General features: G+C 37.0%; 1 non-coding gene and 1 pseudogene across 1 annotated transcript; one reads left to right on the forward strand and one right to left on the reverse strand.

The window, feature by feature from the left end:
* Positions 1 to 29: 29 nt before the first annotated feature.
* Positions 30 to 25565, reverse strand: LOC120246289 (annotated as a pseudogene).
* On the forward strand, positions 10503 to 10609 carry LOC120246302. The gene has a single exon (XR_005532007.1). It is a non-coding gene; the product is annotated as a U6 spliceosomal RNA (small nuclear RNA).

Genomic DNA, 25565 nt, shown 5'->3' on the forward strand with positions numbered 1-25565 from the left:
ACTCTCTCTCTCTCCCTCTCTCTCTGCCCCTACATCCCCTTGTGCTTACTCTGCCTCAAAACAAAACAACAAAAAACGATAAACTTCAAAGGAGCAGTTGGGCCATTTGGCAAGTGACTTAGAATTCATCCATTTGGTGTTTTATGATCTTCATTAATAACGATCAAATATGTGAAATCTCTTGATATACACTGTGGAATAATTTTTTTTTCAGAGCCAGTCCTCTTCTGTTATAAACATGGGAGTTTGGTGTAACTGTGGAATGCTGTTCATGGAGTCCTACTGTTCTCTCATGATATCTCTCTGATGTGATGAGAATCTTGGGAGAAATTTGTTGAGGTAAGAAGTAAATTCATCTGTAGCTTCCTCATAAGCAATCTCCTCATCGTTAGGACCACCTATAGGATCAACCCTCTGGTTGTCTGTGGTCTTTGGTGTAGGCTTTCGTGGAGCCTTATCACCAAGAACCTCTCTTTCTTAAATTTTTTCTTATTTGCCAACATTTCCTTATGCCACTACTATTTCCACTGCATGAACATTAGGTGTCTCCCGTTGTGGGTTCCTCATTTCCAAAATGAGAAGGTATGGGGGAAAGGCAATTGCTTCTGGGGGGTTGGACCTTGCTTTCTGTCACTCCATCCTCTGAGGATGAGGCCTCCTCAGGTTTTTCTGGGATTTCTTTCCTCTGCTGTTATCTCCACCCTTTGCCATGGTATTTACTCCTTCGTGTCTGTCTCCATTTTTTTCTTAATCGAGAAATGGCTGGGAATTAAGATTTGTTAGAATTTTGGAGGGGGAAAAAAGAGCGAATTTTTATGCAAGAATCCACTGGATTTTCCACTGTTGAGTGTTTTGACTTTACTGAAGTTTACCTAATCTAAAATTCGCCAATTGTAAATGTAAACTTCAATGATTTTTAGTAAATCTGTAGAGATTTCCCTCAATATTCACAATCCAGGTTTACACCATTTGTGTTACTTCAATAAAGTCCTTGTGTTCCTTTGGAGTCCAGTTCACTTTCACTCTCAACCCCAGGCAACCACTGTGCTGCTTCTGTTCTATCGATTTGCCTTTTCTGGGCATTTTATTTATTTATTTATTTTAATGTTTTTTATTTATTTCTAGGAGAGAGAGAGAGACAGCGTGAGCAGGGGAGGATCAGAGAGAGAGGGAGTCACAGACTGAAACAGGCTCCAGGCTCTGAGCTGGCAGTCAGCACAGAGCCTGACGCGGGGCTCGAACCCACGAACCGCGAGATCATGACCTAAGCGAAAGTCGGATGCTTAACCGACTAAGCCACCCAGGCGCCCCCTTTTCTGGGCATTTTAAACAAACGGGACCACACAGCATCCTCTAGTCTTTTGTCCCTGGTTTCTTTCATTTAGCATAACACTTTTGAAGCTTATTCTTATTATAGCATATTTTAATAGTTTATTCCTTCTATTGCCAAATAGTATTCCATATTATTTAGTCACCAGTAAACAGCTGTTTAGGCTGTTTCTTGATTTGGGTTACTACAACTAAGCTGCTATGAATATTCACATATAAGTCTTTGTTTGGGCATATTTCCTCTTTCTTGGGTAGTTTTCTAGAAGTGAAATTGTTGAGTTGTAGAATAGGTTTACATTCAAAAATATTTTTCTTTTTTTTCTTTTGTTTACATTTAAATTCTTAAAGAAATTGCTAAAACCTTTTCAAAGTGGATGTACCTTTTTATACTCCTACTAGCAATAAATGAAGTTGCCAATATCTCTACATCCTTACCAAAATTTGTTTTTGTCTGTCTTTTATTATAGCCATCCTAGTGGATGTAAAGTAGTATCTCATTTTGGTTTTATTTATTTTTTTTAATGTTTATTTATTTTTGGGAGACAGAGAGAGACAGAGCATAAGCAAAGGAGGGGCAGAGGGAGAGTGGGAGACACAGAATCTGAAGCAGGCTCCAGGCTCTGAGCTGTCAGCACAGAGCCCGATGTGGGGCTTGAACCTATGAGCTATGAGATCATGACCTGAGCTGAAGCTGATCGCTTAACCAAGTGAGGCACCCAGGCACTCCAAGTATCATTTCTTGAAAGGACTAACCTTAACCCATGGAATTGCCATGGTATCTATAAAGAAAATCAATTGACCATAAATGTAAGGTTTATTTTGTATTCTAACTTCACCTGTTGTGATAAGAGAAGATGCTTTGTAGGATAAGTTTCTTTTTTAATCTTTTGAGACCTAATTTGTTGTTTTTTTTTTTTAATTTTTTAAATGTTTTTATTTATTTCTAGGAGAGAGAGAGAGAGAGAGACAGCGTGAGCAGGGGAGGGTCAGAGAGAGAGGGAGTCACAGACTGAAACAGGCTCCAGGCTCTGAGCTGGCAGTCAGCACAGAGCCCGACGCGGGCCTGAACCCACGAACCGCGAGATCATGACCTAAGCGAAAGTCGGACGCCTAACTGACTAAGCCACCCAGGCGCCCCTTTTGAGACCTAATTTGTGACCTAACATTTGGTCTATCCTGAAGAGTGCTCCAATGTTGGAGGCCGCGCCGGCTCCGACAGGTCCAGGGGTCCCTGAAGGATGGACGGTGTCGGCGAAAGAGAGTGAGAGAGCCCCGAGATCCTTTCAGATCACCAGGCAGACATCTCAGTCCTGTAAGTTATGGTGTCTTTATTTATAGGTCAAAAGTTAGCATGGCATCAGAAAATGGAATTTTTACAATGGATAGCTCTTTGTGATAAGATGTTTTTGGAAAATGTACAGAAACAGGTTTTATAGAAGTCTTCTTGCAGAACAGCCCCAATTATAGTGAGGTTGAGTAACTAAGAAAATAACAAGGTGTTCACATTTTAATAACGCTAAGATTAAGTCATAGGTTTGTAGATACTCTTATCCATCCTCATCACAGCTGCCAGGGGAAGGGAAGGTGTTTGTGGAAAGTAGGCCTTAGGGAAGGGGCTGCTCTACACCATCAGTTAGCAAAGGTGTATGTACTAACTTATCTTCTGCCCTTATCTGTTCCTTCTCTCTAAGTTAGGCTCTTTGTCTCCGGGCAAGACTTGATTTTCCAGTTATATGCTTTATTGAACCAGAGAGCCAACCATACCTTTAAAGAGTTTAGCTTATTTCCAATACATAGAATAGCCTCTTTGAGTGCATTTACCTTTGTGTCTACTTTTATGATTTCTTGAATAGCTAGGGCATGAGAGACATTTTTGGTTAGTTGACTTACATGTTGAGCTGTATGAACATCTTGGACTAATGCAACGGTAGAAACAGAATTGTACATGTAAAGGTCAATCTTTTATGACTAGGGGTCATTAGCCTGTTCATAGCTCAAGGGAAAGTGTGGAGGGAAACAGGAGCTGCTGGAGACACGATGTCTGTTCCCATAATCAAAAGAAGAAGTTCTCACAATAAGTTCCTTCACAAGGTGCAGTCATCATACCAGGGCTGGAATAAGGGGAGAAGTCACTCCCGATATTGATCAACAAAGTACCCTAGGGGTCAGTGCTCAAGCAGAAATAATTGAGTGGGGGTGGATATCAGTCGTCATCTGACTGGCAAGAGACCGTGCAAACTTGCTTTAACCTCACCAGGAGTTTTCTCGACTAGTGGGCTCAGAATGGCTCCCAACACTCCAAGTGCACTTGAGAAGAATGGGTACTCTGTTGTTATTGGGTAGAGTGTTCTGCACATGTCTCTTAGGTCTGGTTGGTTTATTGTGTTCTTCAAGTCCTCCGTTTTCTTACTAATCTTTTGTCTGGCTGTTCTATCCATTAAAGTTTCCAACTGTCATTGTACAACGGTCTTTTTATGAATTTCTGCCAATGTTTGCTTCATACATTTTGACGATCTGTTATTATATGTGTAAATGTGTATACTTGTTGTATCTTGCTATTTTGAATGTTTTATTAATATGTAATGTGCTCCTTTGGTTTTTGTAAACTTTTTTGATTTAAAATCTATTTTGTCTGATATTTCTATGCCAGCCCTGCTCTCTTTTGGTGGTCTATTTGGTGGTCTATTTGCATGGACAGTCTTTTCCCATCTTTTTAATTTTAAATCTATTTTTACCTTTTTATCTAACGTGAGTGCTTTCTGGACAGCATATGGTTGGGTCATGTGTTTTCATCTGCTCTTCCGATTTTTTTCTTTTGACTGGAGAGTTTAATCCACTTATATTTAGGGCGATTATTGAAAAGAGGGCCTGGCTTCTGCCATTTTCTTCTAGAAATTGCTTCCACAGGAGGGTGAGGGACTTGGAACAGTAGGTAGGGTGTGAAGTGATGTCTGTCCACGTCTGGGTCTGCAGTCTTATGATTAGAAGCAGCAACCAATGATCAAAGCACCAATGCCTGATACTTGCAGGACAAAATCCTCATTGCCCTTCCTGGTTCTCTCAAGCTGCTTGGAAGGTGCTCCAAACTCCCATGTGGCTAGAGGGTAGCTGCTATTGTGCTAAGAGCTGAAATTCACTGAAATCAACTGTGGTTACCCTCCAAGTCTTCCCCTGGAAGTTACAAGTCTTCAGTACTCTCCAGAACTCCAAAAACAGTTTTATCAGACAGACTCTGCCAGTACACTCCTAGTGTTGTGTGGGTGGCAAGATCGATTCCTGGTGCTTCCTAACTCCACAATCTTCCCAGAATTCTAAGAAAGGCGATTTTATAAAGATTGTTTTATGCAATCTTATTTTTTTAGATCATTTGAAAGAAGAAATGAGGAAAATATATTTATACATCCTCTTATAACTTCCACACATGTATCTTTTTTGGTACTCTTTATTTTGTTATGTGGATTCAAGTTACTGAATAATACTGAATTTTAGCTTGAAGGACTTTCTTATTTGTTATGTGTCAGGTCTGCTAGTAGCACACTTGCTTAAAACATTTTTTTTCTTAAAGTCTGGGAGTGTCTGTTACAAATTTATTTTTGAAGGATTATTTTTCTGGATAAAGGCTCCATCTTTGTTAGTTTTTTGGGTTTTTTTTTCTTTTAGTACTTTAAATATAGCATCCCACTGTCTCTTGGCTTTTTCTGTTTCTTGTGAGAAGTCAGCTATGAATTTTGTTTTTCCTTTGTGCACGATTAGTTGAATTTGTCTTGCTGATTTCAAAATTTCCTTTTTGTCTTCTGGCATTCAACAATTTGACTATGATGTGCCTAACCATGGATCACTTTGTATTTACTTGAGGTTCGCTGAACTTTTATCTGGATATTAATGTTTTTTATTAAAATCATGAATTTTTTGGCCACTATTTCTTCAAATATTTTTCTGACCCTTTTTCTCTTCTCCTTCTGGGACTCTAATCATGCGTATGTTTATATTCTTGATGGTATCCCACGGGTCTCTGAGGCTCTCAGCTCATTTTCTTTATCTTTTTTCCCCTCAGTTCTTTGGATTAGATCATTTCTATTGATCTGTTTTCAAGTTTTCTAATTATTTTTGCTGTCATCTCAAATCTATGGTTGAATCACTTTAGTGAGTTTCTCACTTTGGTTATTGTACTTTTCAACTCCATGATTTCTATGTGGTGTGTTTTTATAATTTCAGTTTTTAAGGTGAGACTCTATTTTAGATAATACATTGTTACCATGTTTTCCTACAGTTCTTCTTTTTTCCTGTGAACATATTTATAATGGTTGTGTAGCAGGATTCTCACACAGAGTCATGACACCGAGGTTTTTCTTTCCAGGAAGCAACTTTATTTGTGCCGGTGCCAGCTCAGCTGGGCTCATACCCAAAGAACTGGATCCCAAATGCCACGTGGTGTAGTTTTTCATATATTTTCTACTTCTTTGTCTCCCGTATATGGTAACACACAAACATGTATGTAGTCTGATTAAAAGGTCTCATGTTACAAGGTCGTGAGCGATGTTGTCACCTATGCGTATAGCCAGGTTGCCTTGAGGTTTCCCCCTCTTAGGGCGGGGACCCTACCACAGTTGCTTTGAATTCTTTGTCTGCTAAGTCTAATATCTGGGTACCCTGAGAGCCATTTTTCTACTGACTGCTTCCCTCCCTCCCTTTGTTAATGTTAATCAGCTTAATGATAACCCACAACCCTCGAACCAACTCCCCTCCCTCCCTCTGTGTGGGTCACCTTTTCTTGTTTCTTTACATGTCTTGATGTTTTTGTTGTTACTGATAACTAATCATTTTACATAATATATTGTAGCAATTCTGAAATCTGAGTTTTTCCCCTATGGATTGTTGTTAGTGTTGTTGGTGGTGGTCGTGGTGTGTGTGTGTTTAGCAACTTGCTTGGACTAGACACAAAGAATCTGTTTTCTTCCACAGTATGCATCCTCTAATATTTATGTACAAGTAAAAAAATTCTTGTTCATATTTTTAATCATGGCCTCTTCCCTAGGAGGCTCTGTGACAACACAGCTTAGTGGTTAGCAGGTGATTGTTGAGAAATTATGACCTAGTAAGGCTCCTACTTTCCTCATATTGATCTGTGTGTTTGGGGACACACTCAAAATTCAGGCAGTTTACAAGTCTGTCCAAGCTTTTGCTTTCTTCCAGGCCCTTTTATTCTCTTGTGTGAATACACAAGGCCTCATGTTCAGCCAGGAATGAGTGAATGTGTCATGCCCTTTCTGGTCTCACCTGTATATATGCAGCCTGTGCAGGCTTCCAAATTTCCAGAGACTTGTGAGAATTTCTCAATCTCATTGTTGGTTTTTTTTTTTTTTTTTTTTTTTTTTTTTNAGTTTACTGTCAGGTTGGTTTCCATATAACACCCGGTGCTCATCCCCACAAGTGCCCTCCTCTATGCTCATCTCCTCCCTCCCCCCCACACCCATCAGTCCTCAGTTTGTTCTCAGCATTCAAGAGTCTCTCATGGTTTGCCTCTCTCCCTCTGCCCCACTATTCCCCCCTTCTTCTCCCCCACGTCCTCCATTAAGTTCCTCCTAATCCTCCTATATGTGCAAACATACGGTATTTGTCCTTCTCTGCCTGACTTATTTCGCTCAGCATAACACCCTCAAGGTCCATCCATGTTGCTGCGCATGGCCAGATTTCATTTTTTCTCGTTGCCATGTAGTATTCCATCGTATAGATAAACCACATCTTCTTGATCCATTCATCCGTTGATGGACCCTCTTACACTGTTGGTGGGAATGTAAACTAGTGCAGCCCCTCTGGAAAACAGTGTGGAGGTTCCTCAAAAAATTAACTCCCCTATGACCCAGCAATAACACTGCTAGGAATTTAACCAAGGGATATAGGAGTGCTGATGCATAGGGGCACATGTACCCCAATGTTCATAGCAGCGCTCTCAATCTCATTTGAATGAGACTGAGGTTATGTTGTCTCATTCCCCAATCTTCTTGTTATTTTTTTAAAGCTAGTTTGCCATTTTGTTGCTTGCTATGACCTGGTCTACAATCTAAGGACACACCTTTGTCATTGGACTTCCCTGTTTGTTTGCTTCAGAGACCGCTACTATTTTGGGCAATTCCCATAGGCATGGAATTGCTCAGTGCTCTACTCTAAACCAAGTAAGCCCCTCCAACAGCGAAGCAGCTGTTTTTCACAGCTTGCATGCCCTTGTGTATCTACCATGACAACAAAGCTGGTGGACATTGAGGAAGGCAGCAGCTCAGACAAAAGTGATATAGGCACTCACTGTTCTTTCCGGAGGTTTTACTTGAATAAATGCATCTCAATTTGTTGAATGCCTTTGGCTAATTTCCAGAGTCCTAAAATAGTTGTTTTGTTTTGGTTTGATTTGGTTTGTTTGTTTTTACAATTTTCTGGAGTTGTATCACTGTTTTGGGGTGAGAATGGGGGAACATGTCCTAAGCCTCTTATTCTGCCATTTTGGAAGTCACTTGCTCTTAAATATTTAATTGTTAATAATCATTATTTGCTTTCTTTCCAGTTTTCAGTCAGATAGCAGATAGTTGAGATGCCTAGACAATAAGCAAGTGTATTTTACCTACAACTTCATAAATATTATATCTTGATTTTTAGAAATACATGTGTCAATGGAGGGCTAATTTTCAGCATGTTTTGGAATGAATATTTTCCATCTATTTTTGATGCTTTACCTATCTCACCTTTAAGATGGAGGATGACAGAACAGAAGGTAAAATCGAAAGCTTTTGAAATGGTCTAGAATGGATATTTATGATGTGTTTTTTACTCTCTTTTCTTGATGACATTTTAGTAGTGTGAAGTAAAGGGAGGGTCAGCCATTAATAGTAGAACATGTACAACCTATTTGAAACCAAGTCTTTGAAGTATCCTAAGAGCTGACCTGACAGCTTTTACAGGTCAAAAGCACAGCAATCATTTAACAAGAAAAAATCTGACACTTTACATTTAACCAGGATGGCATTGCCCCTAATTTGACGGCTTCTAGGGATGCTTTTGGATATTCTGAAAAGAAATCATGACTTCTATTTTTAGAAATTTATTGTCAAAAGTAAATTCTTTTTATCTGTGAGGAAATTGGGGAAAAAACACATCATTTTAAGAAAAAAATGTCAGAACAAAGCCCATCCATTTAGGTGAAATGGAACTAAAACAATGGAATTTAAAATTTAAATATCTTCAATGCAGTTGTAATTATAATTGTTTCCACTAAGGTGTGCTAGATCTCCAAATATTATTCACGCTCTCCCTGTGTAACCAAGTGCACTGCACTGAATTCAACTGTGTTCACCGCCTTTCTCTGGGTTGCCAAGACCGCGGCCACACAGGAGGTTTTTGAGCTGGAACAACAATGTACTGTGCACAGATTCAGCTAAAACACAAAGAGAGCAAGAGACCATTTTTAAATTTTAAATGAGGACAAATAGTTGCATTTTGAATTGGTGATTTTTACATAGAGACTTGGATATTGGTTTTGATTTTGTAGAACGATTTGTCTGAGAAATTCTCGAAGGTTAAACTGACAGAAGGCAGTTTTTCGGGCAATTTTTCTTCTAATAAAACTCTTTAATGTCCTATTATTATTTATAACTAGTGTTACAAATTTAAGTTATTTTTGCTTTTACAGCCTATTCATTTGACTCTATCATTATTCATGATGATTTAAATCCCTATTGGTTTCTGAGATCATCTAATGAAATTTGAAAAAGAATTAACACAAAAGAGCAGCTCTAAACAAGTATTTTAGGCAAGAAATGGCACAGATTTAGAAGCATAGTAAAAACTTTTTTCGGGTAGAAAAAATAATTCCTTTCATTTGGAGTACTGTGCTTAATTTTTTCCAAGTCTTAAAGTTGCTTATCAGAAATTTAACTATCTTGTTAAAAGCCTTCCATATAGCTGTTAATTTAATGGTAGGCTCTGTGGTTTTGTCAGGAGAATATGCCAAAATTTCCCACAAACCAATTATGGCTTCTATGTAGAAGGTTCTACACATACACCTTCATCTGGGGGCACTTTTATATATGCAAAGAACTCCGTTTGGTCATGTAATTCTGGTTAGAATAGGCTTTGGAGCTCTTTATCTTACAGTGTTTTCAGTTAAAGAGGCGATTTGTACTTTCGCACCTCCAGACCACTGCTGTTGTTAGCTTCAGCAGCTTATCTACTTATATAACTTAGTTTTATAATTTAGATTATATTGGTTGGTCACTGTGATCAATGGCCATTTTAATAATAATTTTCAACTTCAGCTCTGAACATAACCTTAAAGAAAATTTCACATATTATAGCAATTAATCTTAAATTGTTGGCATGGTTTATTTGTGTAGGCACAAGGTACTTTATATTCAGTCAATTAGCTGGAAATCAGCTGATAACTAACTGCATAGTTTCAAAAATAACTACTTTTTTGGACTGAACTGAAAGCTTTGCACCAAAATATTTCTTCATAGATAAAAATTATGATTACAGTTCCATACTTCATATTATTATAAAATATGCCTTCTATACCCAGACCAAATTTCATAGGATTAAAAAAATGTTTTCGGCTATGGCAAGTCTCTTTTTGTTTTGACAGATTTTCAAAATAATGGTAGGATGTATAATCGAGTAAGTGAATTTTTATGTATATAAAGGAGTTTCTGAAAAATTTCATTTGAGTGTTGGGGAAAATGACATGTTTTGTCATTCTATTGCTTTCTCGTCTGGTGAGTAAGTTAATGAGTTGGACAAATGTAAAATAACATCTGTACTTAAGCTGAAATACATTGTTTAAATAATTAATAGTAGAATAATCAGGAAACAATTCAGGACTATAAAGTTTTTACAATGTTAACCCAGAAAACTCTTTCATTCGTGAGATCTTTTGAGCTGATTTATTGAAATAATTGTCTCTATAATTATTAACTGCTAAATCATGGTGATTAATTACTATTTCCTAAAGTCTTAAATAAGGAATAGGATTTATTGAAGCCCATTTTGAATATATCTAGAGGTAAAAAGGGATAGGATGTTTCTCAATATAGAAGCCCAGAGAAATTATTCTTCAACGTAACAAATATGAAACAAATAGAACACTTTATGTCTGACATTAACTTCAAGTTGTTTAAAAATACTTTCTAGTGCTCGCTTCGGCAGCACATATACTAAAATTGGAACAATACAGAGAAGATTAGCATGGCCCCTGTGCAAGGATGACACGCAAATTCGTGAAGCGTTCCATATTTTTCTGAGTGTTATGTGGAAACTAATTTGACAATAAACTATTTGTAAAAAAAATAAAATAAAATAAAATAAAAATACTTTCTAAAAACAAAGAGGAATGAACTTTGAATTCAACAGAGCCAAAAGCTAATGAGAGAAAATTAGGATCATGCAGAAAGGTAACTGAACACACTAATTACTTCTTGAAATGATATAAAGGGCAAAATGAAAATCTCCAGCATGTAGAATAGCAGCACCTCTGCTGAATGGAAAGCACTGTGCAGCCTGAGGGTGGATTGACTCAAAATCTAGGAAGGCATGTCAATGGTGCTTGACTCATTAGAATGCAGCATTTCATCTGCTTTAGTTTAGGGCATTAATACGTGTGTTTTCTGAGAAGTGAGGCCTGTTTGGAATTTAATTAGAGGTGCAGAAACACTGCCAGGAATATTTAGACCAATAAATGCCCTACATTTAATATAAAAAATGTTTTTAAAACCACCGTATTTCATATTTGACAAAAAATGAGACTAGAATGTTCCCTCAGCATGCTTTCCCTGAAATAAACACAACTAGTGTGAATTCTATACATGATGCTTTTTGATAAACACGTGCATGTGTTAGCGTAAATATAGTATATAAACATATCTACATATGTGTGTTTGTGTGTGTATATTTCATTTGAATAAATGAGATAAGGGTAGAAACCCCATGTAAATTAGAAAACACTAGCCATCTACATTTGAGGGGAAATTTGACCTGGTTCAGTGTGAAGGTCATACTGAGAGACCAACACTAACTACATAAAGCCCCTTCAGGCTTTTCTGCAAAGCTATTTTATTATTGAAATGAACAATTCTAAACAAGTTTGGGAGCAAGAATGGAGAAGTTGGGTGAAATGGAGGCAGTGGAGTTGAGGGAGGCAGAGGCTGAGTAGAGGCTTGAGGTCTTTTTTTTTTTAAGTTTGTTTATTTTGAGAGAGAGAGCAAGGGAGGGGCAGAGAGGAAGAGAGAGAGAATCCTAAGCAGGCTTCACCCTGCCAGCACAAAGCGGGACCTGGGAGGTCATGACCTGAGCCAAAATCCAGAGTGGGATGCCTAACTGACTAAGCCACACAGATACTCTGAGGCTCAAGGTCTTTATGGCCTGGTGGGCGTGGGAGTGGTCCTAGAACCCTGACACAAGGAAGACTCTAAGGAGGAGAGAGGCAAAGAGCAGACTGATCTTCCTTCACAATTTTATGGGTCACTCTGAATTAATTAGCTTCAAGTAGGAGAGCAGTATTGCACACATGGAGGATTAAGTATGGAAAATGGAGAGCTGACATAAGGAAAATTCCACACCCTGCACAGGTTTGTGGGCTTGGGTAATGGTGATGATGGGGACCAATCTTGGAAGACACAGCGGTGCTGGTATTATGCAAGTAGTGTTATTCCCTGGAGAGCCAGGTAGCTTGTAAAAATTTAGGACCAGAGAAAAGATAAATTGTAATGAAAAATCAGTAATGGGAAATACATAGGACTAGAAGCTGAAAAGATTAATAAAGGTGGCCTGTAAATTTGGCTTTATATATCTTGGTACTCAAAGCAAATAATTTTCATTATCCACAGAGAAATTATGCCAGTTTCTCAGAAGAAGCAAATAATTTTCTCTTGTTGTGTTCTAAAAGAATACAGGATTTTATTATTAACAGTTTACTACTTTGCATCAAGTTTTTTGTCCTTTTAAAATGCAAACACCCAAGAAGAATATATGCGATATAAAATCACTAATGCCTGCAAATTACAAATAATTGTCTTAAGTCCTGTGGGGGGAGGATGGGCTTAGTTTTGGTAAGGGTGATTCATGGAATAAGTAAAGAATGGTGCAAAATTTAGATTTCCCTTCCCAAGACTTATTCATTCCAATTCTCTGAGGCCATATTTACCTCTGTTGGAAAAGAAATAGAATATACAATTACCTATATAGAAAACTGTTTAATGAAGTTACTAAGTGATAAGTAAGTTACAATTTTAGATATTAGGCATACTGCAACATCTTTATGGTTGCTGGCTTAATCCATATGATCCATGTTGTCAATAAACCCTCACTTTTTTTTTTAAGGAGCAAATATTGTGGATAATGTTTGAGAACATATTTTCTAACCAGATCATGTTCACTATTAAGTGATTTAGGGAAACCATTTTCTAAGAGAAGTGTTCACAAAGCAGCTTCCAATTTGTCCTTAAGCTGACTCAGAGTAAGGGAGTAATTGGTGTTTATTTGAGGTATGTGCTATAACACACCTGCAGTGAATAATCTTTGGTTTTGATAATGAGTACTCAGTATTTGACATTGCCATCTCACATTACTCTATTTTTTAAAATTATCTTTCTTCGTATTTATTGTCTCATATTCTTGAAAACGTTTCTTGCCCACTTTATTAATATTTTAATCATTAGGGCAAGAAAGTATTGTATCTCAGAATATTTCTTCATGTGTGTTGGTTTTCTTTTGTTTTTTAATAATTAATGTGCAAATAAAGAAAGAATAAATTGCATTTAAAAAGCCAGATAAACTCCACAACTCAATAGCAAATTAAAGGGTGAGTCTGAGAGATAATGAACTCTGAAAACGTTAAAACCATGAACCAAAATATAATCCATCTTCATTTTTAGCTGTAAGTATTGCTTTTATAATTAATTTTTAACATTGGAGTCATGTGATATATATATAAAAGAAGGGAAACGACAGCTTTAATCGACTGTGAATTTTGTATACTTTTTTCTTTCCTGAAGTGAGTTTGAAATTATTGAAAATATAGCTTTTACTGTATCTCAAAGGACAAAATTGCTTGTTCCTTCCTAAGATGCCCAAATACTCCAAAAGTACATGAAGCATATCAGTGTGTTTCTGACATCTGGTCTTTGTTAGGGGGGCATTTAATGTCCCTGAGAAGCCTTGAAGATGCTCATCAGTTTATCTCTATTTTATCCTCTGCTCAAAAACCCTTTGTTGTGACCATCCATCAGTTAAAGAAGAGAAGATGGGGTTTCTTATTTTACTTAGTCAATGGGGAAGTACTTACCGGGTGACAAATCTTCTCTTCGACTATTGAACACAATAGTGAATTTTGCTTTCCTGTATTTTCTGTCCTCACAGTCTGGAGTATGAGATGTTTTATCTACGACACAGCAGTAAGAAGGAGCTTCTAATAGTCTACTGGACAGGACAATGATTTAATTTGTGTTAATTTTTCCAGCTCTCATCTTGAGAACTGGAAAACCACAGACTCAATCTCTCAAATTTTGATAGGAAATACTGCATGTGCATAAAATGAAAATCTAAAAATCTTTACCCAAAATAATTGCAAAAATAAGAAAAGGAGAGAGAGAGAGAGCACCAAGTACATGGAATGGAAAGATCTAGAAGCCTACTACACGAAGAGAAATGACATCATGGGGTGCCTATATGATATTCACTCTAGTTAATAAGGAAGAAAGTAAAATTTCATTTTATATGCATCAGAGAGACTGGTCCCTCTCAGATGAATGTATTTCAGTATGTAAGTCAGTCAGCCAAAGGAGTTACTGACTGTATTTACTTAGAATAGATAACACTATATTAGCTATCTGTTCTCTTTATCATTGTTTAGGCAGAATATTTCCACTGCTATGATATTTCTATACTTTAATATGAAATTAAATGTAATATTTTTGTAGCTAATTTAAATAAATTCCTACATTTGGTAGCAACTGCTAATATTAATAATTGACCGAAAAAACTTAAACTAATATTCTACGTAAAAATGTATGTAAGTCAAACTTTAACCTAATAGGTTTAATAAATTCTCATTTATGATTATAACTTCCAATTTAAAATAGACATCATTTATTATTTTTTTTCAGTAGGAGATTAGTTGTTTTAGGCTCCAGTATATTTTTGGTAACTACATGTTTATATAAAAAAAATTTTTTTCTCTTCCTGAATGGTAAAATACTCTTTAAAGTTTTCTGAGTATTTATGAGTATTTATGAAGAAAATATACTCCTCAAGTTTTCCCTATGCAGATATGCATTATAATGTTTATCCTCAATTCATTCTCAACTGGAAAAGAGAAAGTCACACAGACAAATGCACAAGAAACAAAAGGTTGCTTTTTTCCCTCAAGACTGTAAAGGATTTCTGTCAGAGAGTAAAAACCTGAAGTTAGAATTTATTGGACAGGGGATGGAGGGCAATCTGTTGTTATGTTGGGATTTTCACAATTTTTCTATTTAAAAATTTACCACAGATTTTATGTGGCATTTATAAAGGAAAATATCATCCTCACTGTATGAGGTCATGAATACTATTTTATAGAGTGTTTTAGGGGGAATCATAGTTTGAATTTTGAATTAGTGCAGAGAAACTAAGAAAACCAACATAAAACAGTTTTATATTTATGCAGACTTATTTAGTCAAAATGTGGCCTTTATCTGAGGTAATATTTACTCAGCACAAGCAGTCTGAAAAAAATTTCTTTTCCGTAGGATCGTCATAAAATAGTGTGCTAAGACACAACTATTAAGCCATATATAAGTGTTATTTACTTTCAGCTTTCTTCCTTATTAACTCACTCCTTAATACTGCTTGTACTCCAGAGAAGATCAGAAAACATTTTGCTCTATTTTCACTTAGATTATTATAAACACCATATTTATGGAAGTAATTCATTCTTTAACTCTTCTTAGTATGTCATTCTGATCATTACTTTCTTTCAGGAACTTAGGAAGTTGATGTTACGTAAGGCCACCAAATAAATGGTGTTCTACTCTTTATCACCTATTTGAGAGTTGGAAGAAAATGGCTAGAATCTTTGTTATTAATGACCTAAGGGCTATTTAGTGAAAGAGTTTAAGTACACGAAATAACTAAAATTTCCAAAAGCTGAAATGCCAGAAAAGCATATGCTGTATGCCCCACAAAAGCTGTGTGTCACACTGTTTGAAAACCTTTAAGTTCAGAGGCAATATAAAAAGTCAGGTGAAATGATATTTGCTAAGGTGGTTATAGATTTTTAAAATGATAAGATGACACAGGCCAATAGAAAATCAGTAAAATGCAGTTTTTATGGCGAGCCACCAGCAGCAGTCATAAAAATACATGCATTTTCTAAATGAATGTCTTCTTAAAGGAAAATAGTGGAAATAAGTGGAAATCAAGGCATGTAACACAGCACTTTTCTTATGCTCAGAAATGATCCATATCATATCACTGAAACTAGTACAGAATTATTATTTATTATTATATAAATAATTCTATGAAATCATTTTCATTATTTATTGTATGTGCAACATTTTGGGTTATGCAAATTCTTCAGAATAGTCACCAAAGCTCATGCTTGCAGATAGCAGCCACTAAAAATGGGTTGTTGTTGAAAGCCACCTACACGGCAACATGTACTTAAAAGCACTAAGACTGTATGTTTAAAACTATAAACATTTTTGCTTTACGACACAAAACATTGAAACTATAGGTTAAGACATTGGTGTCACTTCCACGAAAGAGATTGATTTAGTTTTGAAAGAAATGTCATATTTAGTTTAGCTATTTAGAAGCTCATAAAATAAAAAGTGATAAGATTGTCCTTAACCACTTTTGAAGGATCTTAGGTGAAGAAAAGGTTCAGATATTAAGTGAGTAATCAATTAAGATTCAGCAATGCTGCCTAATTTGGATTTATTTAAATTCATGGATAGTCTACTGGCTTTGAAGTTATTATTTTTATGTGCACAGCCAGGCAAACCAAATAAACCAAATGTTGCCTTTTTAAAGTTACTTTAATTACTAACTAAGAATCATTTGTAATTAGTTGAGTATACAGACAACAATGCATGCTCTTGCTTATATAGCAATTACTCGCCCGAAAATAGAGACTTGTAAATTTGAAGAATAATGTTTTTCTTTAAGAAGAAAATTATTTTCTTTGGAATTAACTCATGAGACTTCCTTGTCTATAAATAGTGCAAAAGTAATTTCACCCAACTTCTGACTGAATTAAAATAAATTCTATGTAAATCAGTTTTGAACTAGTGAACTGTAGAGCAAGTGCATTTTCAAATAAGAGCAACTTATGTATTGCTTGTGTAACATTTTCTTTTGAGAGCATTTTGTTTCTTCATACCTCTATCTCTGTGATTTCTAGATTGGCCTCATCTTATATAATATGAAATCCATATATAAAAATTCCCTATTGACACCTAAGATAAATTGGAGATGACTTATTTTTAAAAGAGATTCTTCACTGTATGAAAAATATTCACAACAGAATTACTTTGAATAATAAGATACCCCTGATGTCATTTAAACATACACATTTTAACTCATACATTTTTAAGATTGGAAGTTATTTCCAAGATCATCTAACATAGTGTTTTTCACACTTTAGTGCCATGTGCAGATCACCTGGGGATCTTGTTAAAATGCAGAAGTGTTTCAGTGGTTTGTGATGGGGCCCGACGTCCTGCATTTCTAACATGCTCTCAGGTGCTGCCAAATCCAAGGACCATACCTTGAGTTTTAAGGCTCTGAAACATCCTCCTGAGTGCAGTGGTTCTTGGGGTGATCTGATGGCCATATGAGGGTCTTTATTGCAACAAGAGACACACTGCATGACTGCTTTGGCAGATTTTTTCCGACATTAATATTTCCTCAAAGCCTCAGCAGAAGGAAACCAAGTGTATTAATAACTGGATTTAAGTGGAATTAGTGTTCATAGACCCAGCCTACTTCTGTCTTTTAAAACAAATTTGTCCTGATTTGTGAACTTGGTTGAGGCATTTTAAATCTCTGGGTTTAGTTTTCTCATCTGTGAAATGAGGGTGTACAATGAAAGGCCAAGCCTCAAGCAGATATGCCAAGACACTTACTGTAGGAATAGAAGAATTACTTCCAGCTTTATATTTTGTGATTTTATAAATCAAGGGTGGGGTGCTTTCCTTGGGGAAAAAAAAGAAATTTAGGTCTGGATATTATTAATAGAAAGCAATTAATTGTATTTGGGTTTAAAAACCACTAGGTTGAGCTTGCAGACAGCAGATGAACAGAAACAATTTGGGTGGTAAAATATTAAAACTGTATTTTCAAGTGACAATGCTGTCTCAGCGACTCTGTTTCCAAAGTTCTGAAGGGTGGCCACACATATACTTATTTTCTTTAAATTCACTTACCTAAGGAACAATATATATTCTCTTTGCGTGGCCTACTTGAGGGACTAGTTATTTTTCAAGCTGAAAGTTGTTCTCCAAGACCTTTATTTCATTTAATCTTCCCTGATTGATTAATTTACAAAGCACAAAGGAAGTACTTAACCCATTAGATACCACATTTCTCTACCTTTCCTGTTTTTATTTCTTAAATTTGTCTTAAACAAGAGTGTTAAGTACTTTTATGCTTTACATAAGATTTATTATATGCACAGTATTTGCAAACTTCAGTGACTAAACAAAAAAGTGGTGAACACATGAAAATGGCACAAATTATCTGAAATTATAATATCAAGGAGGATGTATGTTCATGCTTCACATAACTAAAAATAAATTGTTCTTCCTTTCCATACCAACTCTATACTGTATCCATACATCTCTATACATTCAATTTATGTTTATAAGAAATTTCTGAGTTATTTAACTCAAGAGCTTCTGAGGACAAATTTTTTGGCTGACTTTTTGTGCAGTACATTTTCAGGGTAAAGAGGATGGAAGGGAAAAAAGCATTTGGGAAGGCAAGTTCATCAGTAATGGAAACTAACACCACGTGCTTTTTCCCTTTTCTAATTCACCAGAGCTGAGTCATGGACTATGGATATGCCATCTTTAGTGGGTTTAATTAACCTGACAACTAGAGAAGCACATAAGATGAGATTTTCTTGTGTTTTAATAAAAAACAAATTTTTTAGTATTTATTTATTTTGAGAGAGATAGGGCGTGGAGAGGCAGAGAGACAGAGGGAGACACAGAATCCAAAGCAGGCTCCAGGCTCTGAGTTGTCAGCGCAGCGCTTGATACAGGGCTCGAACTGTTGTGCCCGAATCGCGAGTCCCAGAGACTTCCAAGGAGCCAGCACTGATGCCAATACAAAAGGGTCTTTATTACAAGCTCGAGCAGGGGCTCACCCACCTACCAGTGTCGTGGCAGCTGGGTGAAGCCCCGAACAATAGCGAGTAGGGTTTTTATGGGGTAAGGGATGGGGTGTTACAGTGCACACGTTGTACCTATAGCATCATCACATAAGCACCAATTACAATTGTACAGCACCCCTGGTAACAGCTTTGACCAGTCAGTATCTGTGAGGTGTTCATTACTTTTGGTGGGACTCAATCATGACTTTTGAGAATCCTTTGAAAATGAGCAATTATAAGGTGAGTTCAAAGGGCCCACGTGGGGTTCAGGCAAGCGGTGAGAAATTGGCTAGTTTGTATAAAATAACTGTCTGTAGTTCCCAGCCCTGACTCAGACCATAGGAATGTTTTTTTGATTAGCTGATCTGAGGGCGGTCCGAGGATGGCTTTAGCCTTGAACAATCTGAGGCTTTTCCTGGAACTGGGGCTACGTGCAGCCCAAGGTTGCTCTTAATGGAGGACTTAATTTTAGGCTCTTCAGAACTCACCAACCAGGAGATCATGACATGAGCAGAAGTCAGACGGTCAACTGACTGAGCCACCTAGGTGCTCCAGTGAAAAGAATTTAGATTTAAAATAAATGATTTTTATTTATTGATTGATTATTTATCTATTTATTTTAAATTTTCTTTTCTTTCTTTTTTAAATAAATGCTTATCCCTTTTTGAGTGAGAAAGCATGAGCAGAGGAGGGGAAAAGAGACACAGAGAGAGGATATGAAGCAGGCTCTGCACTGACAACAGTGAGCCCCATGTAAGAATCAAACTATGAACCATGAGGTAGTGACCTGAACTGAAGTCAAGATGATCAACCAACTGAGCTGCCTGGGTGCCCCTATTTTTCATTAAAAAAAAAAAAATTTTTTTAGTGTTTTATTTATTTCTGAGAGAGAGAGAGAGAGAGACAGCGTGAACAGGGGAGGGTCAGAGAGAGAGGGAGACACAGAATCTGAAGCAGGCTCCAAGCTCTGAGCTGGCCGTCAGCACAGAGCCCGATGCGGGGCTCGAACCCATGAACCGTGTGATCATCACCTGAGCTGAAGTCAGACACTCAACCGACTGAGACACCCAGGTGCCCCTAGTTTTCATTTTTAATTCTAGAATAGTCTTGTATTACTTTCATGTGTACAATTTAGTGTTTCAGCAATTCTATACAAGAGAAGTCATTTTTATTTTTTTAATAATTTTTGAAAAGTGTTTATTTATTTTGAGAGAGAGAACAAGTGGTGGAGGGGCAGAGAGAGTGGGAGAGAGAGAATACCAACCAGGCTCTGTTTTGTCAGTGCAGAGCCTGAAGTGGGGTTCAATCCCACAAACCATGAGGTTGTGACCTGTACTGAAATCAAGAGTCCCATGCTCAACTGACTGAGCCCACACGGTCACCTCAAGAGAAGTAATTTTTTAAAGGGAAACTTGGCTCAGGGTGGAAATTCAGGTAGTAGGAACCTGTCTGACCACACTAGTTTTTAAAAAAAATATTCTGAAATACCTCCTTTCTCTCCATTATTCAGTGGTCATCTTTTGAGTCCTGACCTCCTTCCTATGTCCCTGAGTGCCTTGTCTTCTTTCCCAGGCCCTAGTTAATTTAACTAATATTTAAAAATACATCTTTGAATTTTCCTCATTTAAATAACATCTATCTTCATATTCTAGAGAAAAAAGAAACAGCATTTGGGAAGGGACAAGATGGTCAAGTGCTTTCAAAGAAGAAAATATAATGCTTATACAAAAGCAAATGTAAGTGAGCTGGCTGTATGGATGATAGAAAGATTTCTTTTTGACTGCCACTTTCAATGAAAGTACACCACTAGAAAACTGGCAACAGAAATTTCCTTGTGTGTCTCAAATAAAAAGCTCTTTAAATTGTAAAGGGAAAAACCTGGAGAAGCTACTCCTCCAACTTTCTAAATCTTTGATGCCCTCTTGAGAGAGGTGATTCTGGGACTGGAGTAATAGCATCATGGTATAGCTTTAAAAAATTCCTAGAATAATCTCAGTCAAACTTGTCCACTTAAAATGTCAGTTTCAGGATAAGTTAAATTAGAGAGGTTGCCTACATGATGTTATTTTAACAGGTGCTTTTCCATATATCCCTCAATCTAATGTCATGATCTTTTTTTAAAAAAAAAATTTTAATGTTTCATTTATTTCTGACAGAGAGAGAGCGAGTGAGAGACAGCAGTGGAGGGTCAGAGAGAGAAGGAGACACAGAATCTGAAGCAGGCTCCAGGCTTTGAGCTGTCAGCACAGAGTCTGACGTGGGGCTCGAACCCGTGAACCATGAGATCATGACCTGAGCTGAAGTCAGACACTTAACCGACTGAGCTACCCAGGCGCCCCATGTCATGATCTTTTGAAACTTATTCCCTTTGATTCTTATTTTGTTTTCCTGCTAATTGGAATGTTCAGTGCAAATGCTGGTCAGATAATTGGCAGCTCTGACCCATAGCTCTGGCTCCCAGCTCTTTCTCCAACTGTTTTGGGGCATTGAGTGAAGAACAGGGCAGAGTTCTAGCGGACAATGTCTTAATTTAAGACAATGAACAAAGAAGTGGTCTTCTTGCTCTAAGACCAGTGACATCTGTTTGGAAATGATAGAGAAAGGTGTGTAATTCTGATGGCAAAAGGAGGCATCACCTCTGGAAATATCTGCAAATCCTTGCCTAATAAAGGAGAAACTCATTTCAGACAAGTTCAGACACATCATTCTTTTGGGTATGTTTCTATCTTAAACTTGAAAAGAGAATTAAAATATAATTATTAGCTTGAAAATTAATTAATGTTGGTAGCTCTTATTAGGTGTAGCATGGTCTATATTCCCAAGATTAACAATACTGAGTGATTTTGGAAATAAATCATTTCCAAAATCTCTGTGGCATTTGACAGAGTTGATCACACTATTCATAATGAGAACTTTTTCTCATCTGATTTTTTTTATATTATCTTGGCTCTCTATCTCTGAATATTAATTTTGTGTTTACTGCTTTGCTGTCTGTCTTTGCTGTGCCTTCTTCTTACAACACCAAATTTCTTTCCTCACACCATCCCCCCATACACAATTTGTTTGTATCCAATTCTCACCATTCGAGAGTGTAGCAGCTTTTTATTGCTCTTGTAAATCAGTCCCAGTTCTACGCCCTGCTCCCTGACTTTGCTACAAAACTCTAGCTACACATTTCCAGCTGCCTGCTAGACATTATTTGCATGTTCTACAGTTTCCGTCAACTAAAAATTTCTCAAACCAGATTTATCACCTTTCTCCACAAAACAACTCATTGTTCCTAAATTTCCAATTTCTGCCAATTATAATACTTTTCTCCCATCGACTAAGCCTGATAAATATGGAGTTTTCTTGGAGTCCTTCGTCGCTGTCTAGCAGACATCCCCTTCCTTCCCATTTTTTAAATTCTGCTGAATTGTAGCAGAATGTGCCACTCCAAAATATGACTCTTTAATGTAAGGCTTATTTTGAGTTGATTATTTTTGAGAAAAACCAGACACACAAGAAGTTCTACAAACAATTTATCCTTTTGTAAGGGAAATTTACATTTATAAGAGAAATCTCCATTTGTAAGGCTATCTCCCTCTCAGTACCAGAAAGAGAAGAATGACTCCAGATCACAAAAAGTCTTTATCAGTGAAGAGGCACTGGCTTAAATCTGCATAACAACTAACCTTGTTACCTTTGTTATTGTGCTTTCCCTGGTAATTTCATGTAGCAGGCTTCCACCACCTCAACATCGTTCTTTTGTCTTTAGCTGAAGATGGTATTTAAGGTTGTGGCTTGAGCCATTCTGAGTTTTACTCAGTTCTCCTGAGCATTTCCCATGTATACAAGAGGCATACATGTTACTAAACTTCTGTTTGTTATTTTTCCTGTAAATCTTTTATTACAAAAAGTCTCAGCTGAGGACAATGATGAAGAGTGGAAAATATATTTTTTCTCCTTTACACTGTCTATCACTGCTTTAGTTCACAGCTTCATATTCCCTCCCCGCTTGAGTTTAGGTGTTATTTTAAGGTCTACTTGTACCCTCAATTTACCCACATCAGGAAATTTAGAACCTATTGTTAACCTTAAAAGTAAAATGACCAGTTATTTTGCCAATAAAACATGGATTTATTCTGGAATAAAAGAGAATTGCAATCTGGGACAATTATGTGTTGGCAAAACTGATGTGGGAAACAAAGGCAAATGAAAAACTAAATTTCATTACAACTTATAGCCCAATGACAAGTCCTTGACACAGGTAGAGTGACCTTCCTGTGGGAGCTCTGATGCCTCAATGATGACACTTTATGCTAAAGGGCAAAAGGGAATCTTAGCTTAACATTGTCCTGACCCATCAGGATCCTTTAAGTCTACTTTAACATATAAAAATTTCTTTGGAAACTTCTTTTATTCTACCACCGCTACCCTTCCCCCAAGATATATGTTGGCAACTATACTCCAAGCTTATGGCCCCCGATATACAACTGAAGGGTCTCATGATTAAGTGTTTACTATACAGTAATAAATGACCATTTCTTTAAAAAAAATTTTTTTTTATTTCTGAAAGAGAGAGAGAGAGAGAGAGAGAGACAGGGTGAACAGGGGAGGGTCAGAGAGAGAGGGAGACACAGAATCTTGAGACTCGGAGCTACAGTCAGCACAGAGCCCGACGTGGGGCTCGGACGCACGAACCATGAGATCATGACCTGAGCTGAAGTCAGACGCTTAACCGGCTGAGCCACCCAGACGCCCCTAAATGACCATTTCTTAACAGTAGCTAGCTTCTCAAGGTCCTGGAAACCTTGTTTCTGAAATACCTTAGAAGCTTACATTTCTCCCTAACCCCGTCCCAACCTGAAAGTATATAATCAGTTTCTTGTCACCCCATTGCTGCTCTTTCTTGCACTGAAGATGTCTCAAGAATTCTTTCTTGGCCAGTGTTTCTGACCCCAACGCTCTAAACCACATCAAAAATCATAGGCAAGTCCAGGGAACAAATGGGAGGTACACTTTTTTTTTTTTTTTAAGGGGTAAATTGGGAAGGCAGTTTTGATCTAAAAGTCCATTGTAGTAAACTGGGAGTCCAAAGTATGATGGCTTTTCATTGGCTGAGCTATTTGTAGGTGAGGGGAAGAGAAAGTGTTTTTTCTTCTGGCTGGTGTAGTAAAGTAATATCCATATGCAAAGTCAAGTCCGTGTAAGGTCAAGTGTGTCTCTTCATGTTGGGTCTGCAATTGATAACAAGTGGTAAGGTGGAGAGCTCCTCCTGCTGAAATTTCTTGGCTCCATTTTAGTGGGGTTTCTCAATTAATAATTTTCACACTATATAGGAAGAATTACAACTTCCTGCTTTTTAAGTCTGAGGCACAATAGGATAGTGTCTTAGGCCTAGTATATTTGTTTAATTATTTTATTATTATGAACTCCATATTATAGAATTAATAACAAAAAAACCATGAAAACAATGCCCAAAGTTGGTCATGAAAACAAAGCATCAAAAACAAAACAAATATGAATTTACTGGTTTGATTTGGGAGAGAACCTTGGTTAGTCAATGTAAGTTCAAATTTACATTGGAATTTCTTTAAATTACTTGCCTACAGTGTGACAAATCCTGTTTCGCAAGATTGACTTTAATAATTTAAATGGTTCTTTGGATTTTAGACTTGAAAGCTAAGTGTATGTGGGTGGAAAAGGATGATTCTGACTTGAATTGATAGGATTAAGAAACAACCCAGCTGAGTAAGCTTTTGTGGCTCCAATTCACTTAAAATGCAAAGGGTAGATAGTTGTATAACTAATGCTAGAGACAGAGAATAATTTTAAATATAAGAGAGGGATTGAGACTACTGAATAGCACCTTGCTTTTAGGCAGTCAAAAATAATTTCGCTTTTCTTCTAAGCAAGAATTGGAAATGGCATTAGCTTTAAAGGAGCCAGTAAAACTAGTACAATGATCAAATACCTTTATTCTCCACCTAAATAAAAATCATATGACAAACTGGGATGGAAAAAAATGGATGGAATGGCTTTGAGTTTTCAAATTGCCAAGACATGGGCTTCTTAATATTCTGGTCAGCTTTCACATCTGGCAGCAGTTTACTGTCAGCCCGTCTTCCCCAGTATTGATCCTCTAAAGTCAGAGAGTTCCAACACTTTCAGATCCAGCGTTATCCAGTGACAGAGCCAATTCTAGACCAGGCTGGCTGAGCATTGATAGCTTGTAATCATCCATAGGTGGGAATTCCTGAAGCCCAGTCTGTCTTGTGTTCTTTTCCGGATCATTATCCCTTTCCAGTCTTCATTTTTCTTCCTATCCAGCTTAGATTCCATGTATTAATAATTAGTTAAAATATTTCTTTCTGCCTCTGGGCTAAATGAAGATGGAGAGTAGAATCAAATTTGATTAGAAAAAAATAGAATGTTCTATTATTTTTCACAGATAACATACCTACACCAATTTTAATACGTCTCTGAAAATTGCAGAATTGCTTTGCCATCACGTCTTTCTGGCAAAACACCTGCTCTGCATCAACCCAAGTGTTGGCTTTCCTAAGCATGCACACAAGCAAATGAGCACTACTAAAGAATATCATGAACCCAGCAGATTGCTTCCTGCATAAATTCATTAGTTCCTTACTTGGACTCTAAATTATTTTACTGGCCAACTCTTCCACTCAGTACAGAAATGATTTCAAAACTTTTCTACTCTCCTTAAACTTCCGGATGCAACTTTGTTACATTTCTTTACAGAGTATACAGAAATTAGTAGATGGATTTCCTCACCTTTCATCATTAAATTTATGCACTTCTCCACACATTGATGTTTCTGTTTTCTTCCTCTATTCAT

The sequence above is a fragment of the Hyaena hyaena genome, unplaced genomic scaffold (assembly GCF_003009895.1).
Source record: "Hyaena hyaena isolate Hyena2069 unplaced genomic scaffold, ASM300989v1 scaffold_461, whole genome shotgun sequence".
Lineage (NCBI taxonomy): Eukaryota > Metazoa > Chordata > Mammalia > Carnivora > Hyaenidae > Hyaena > Hyaena hyaena.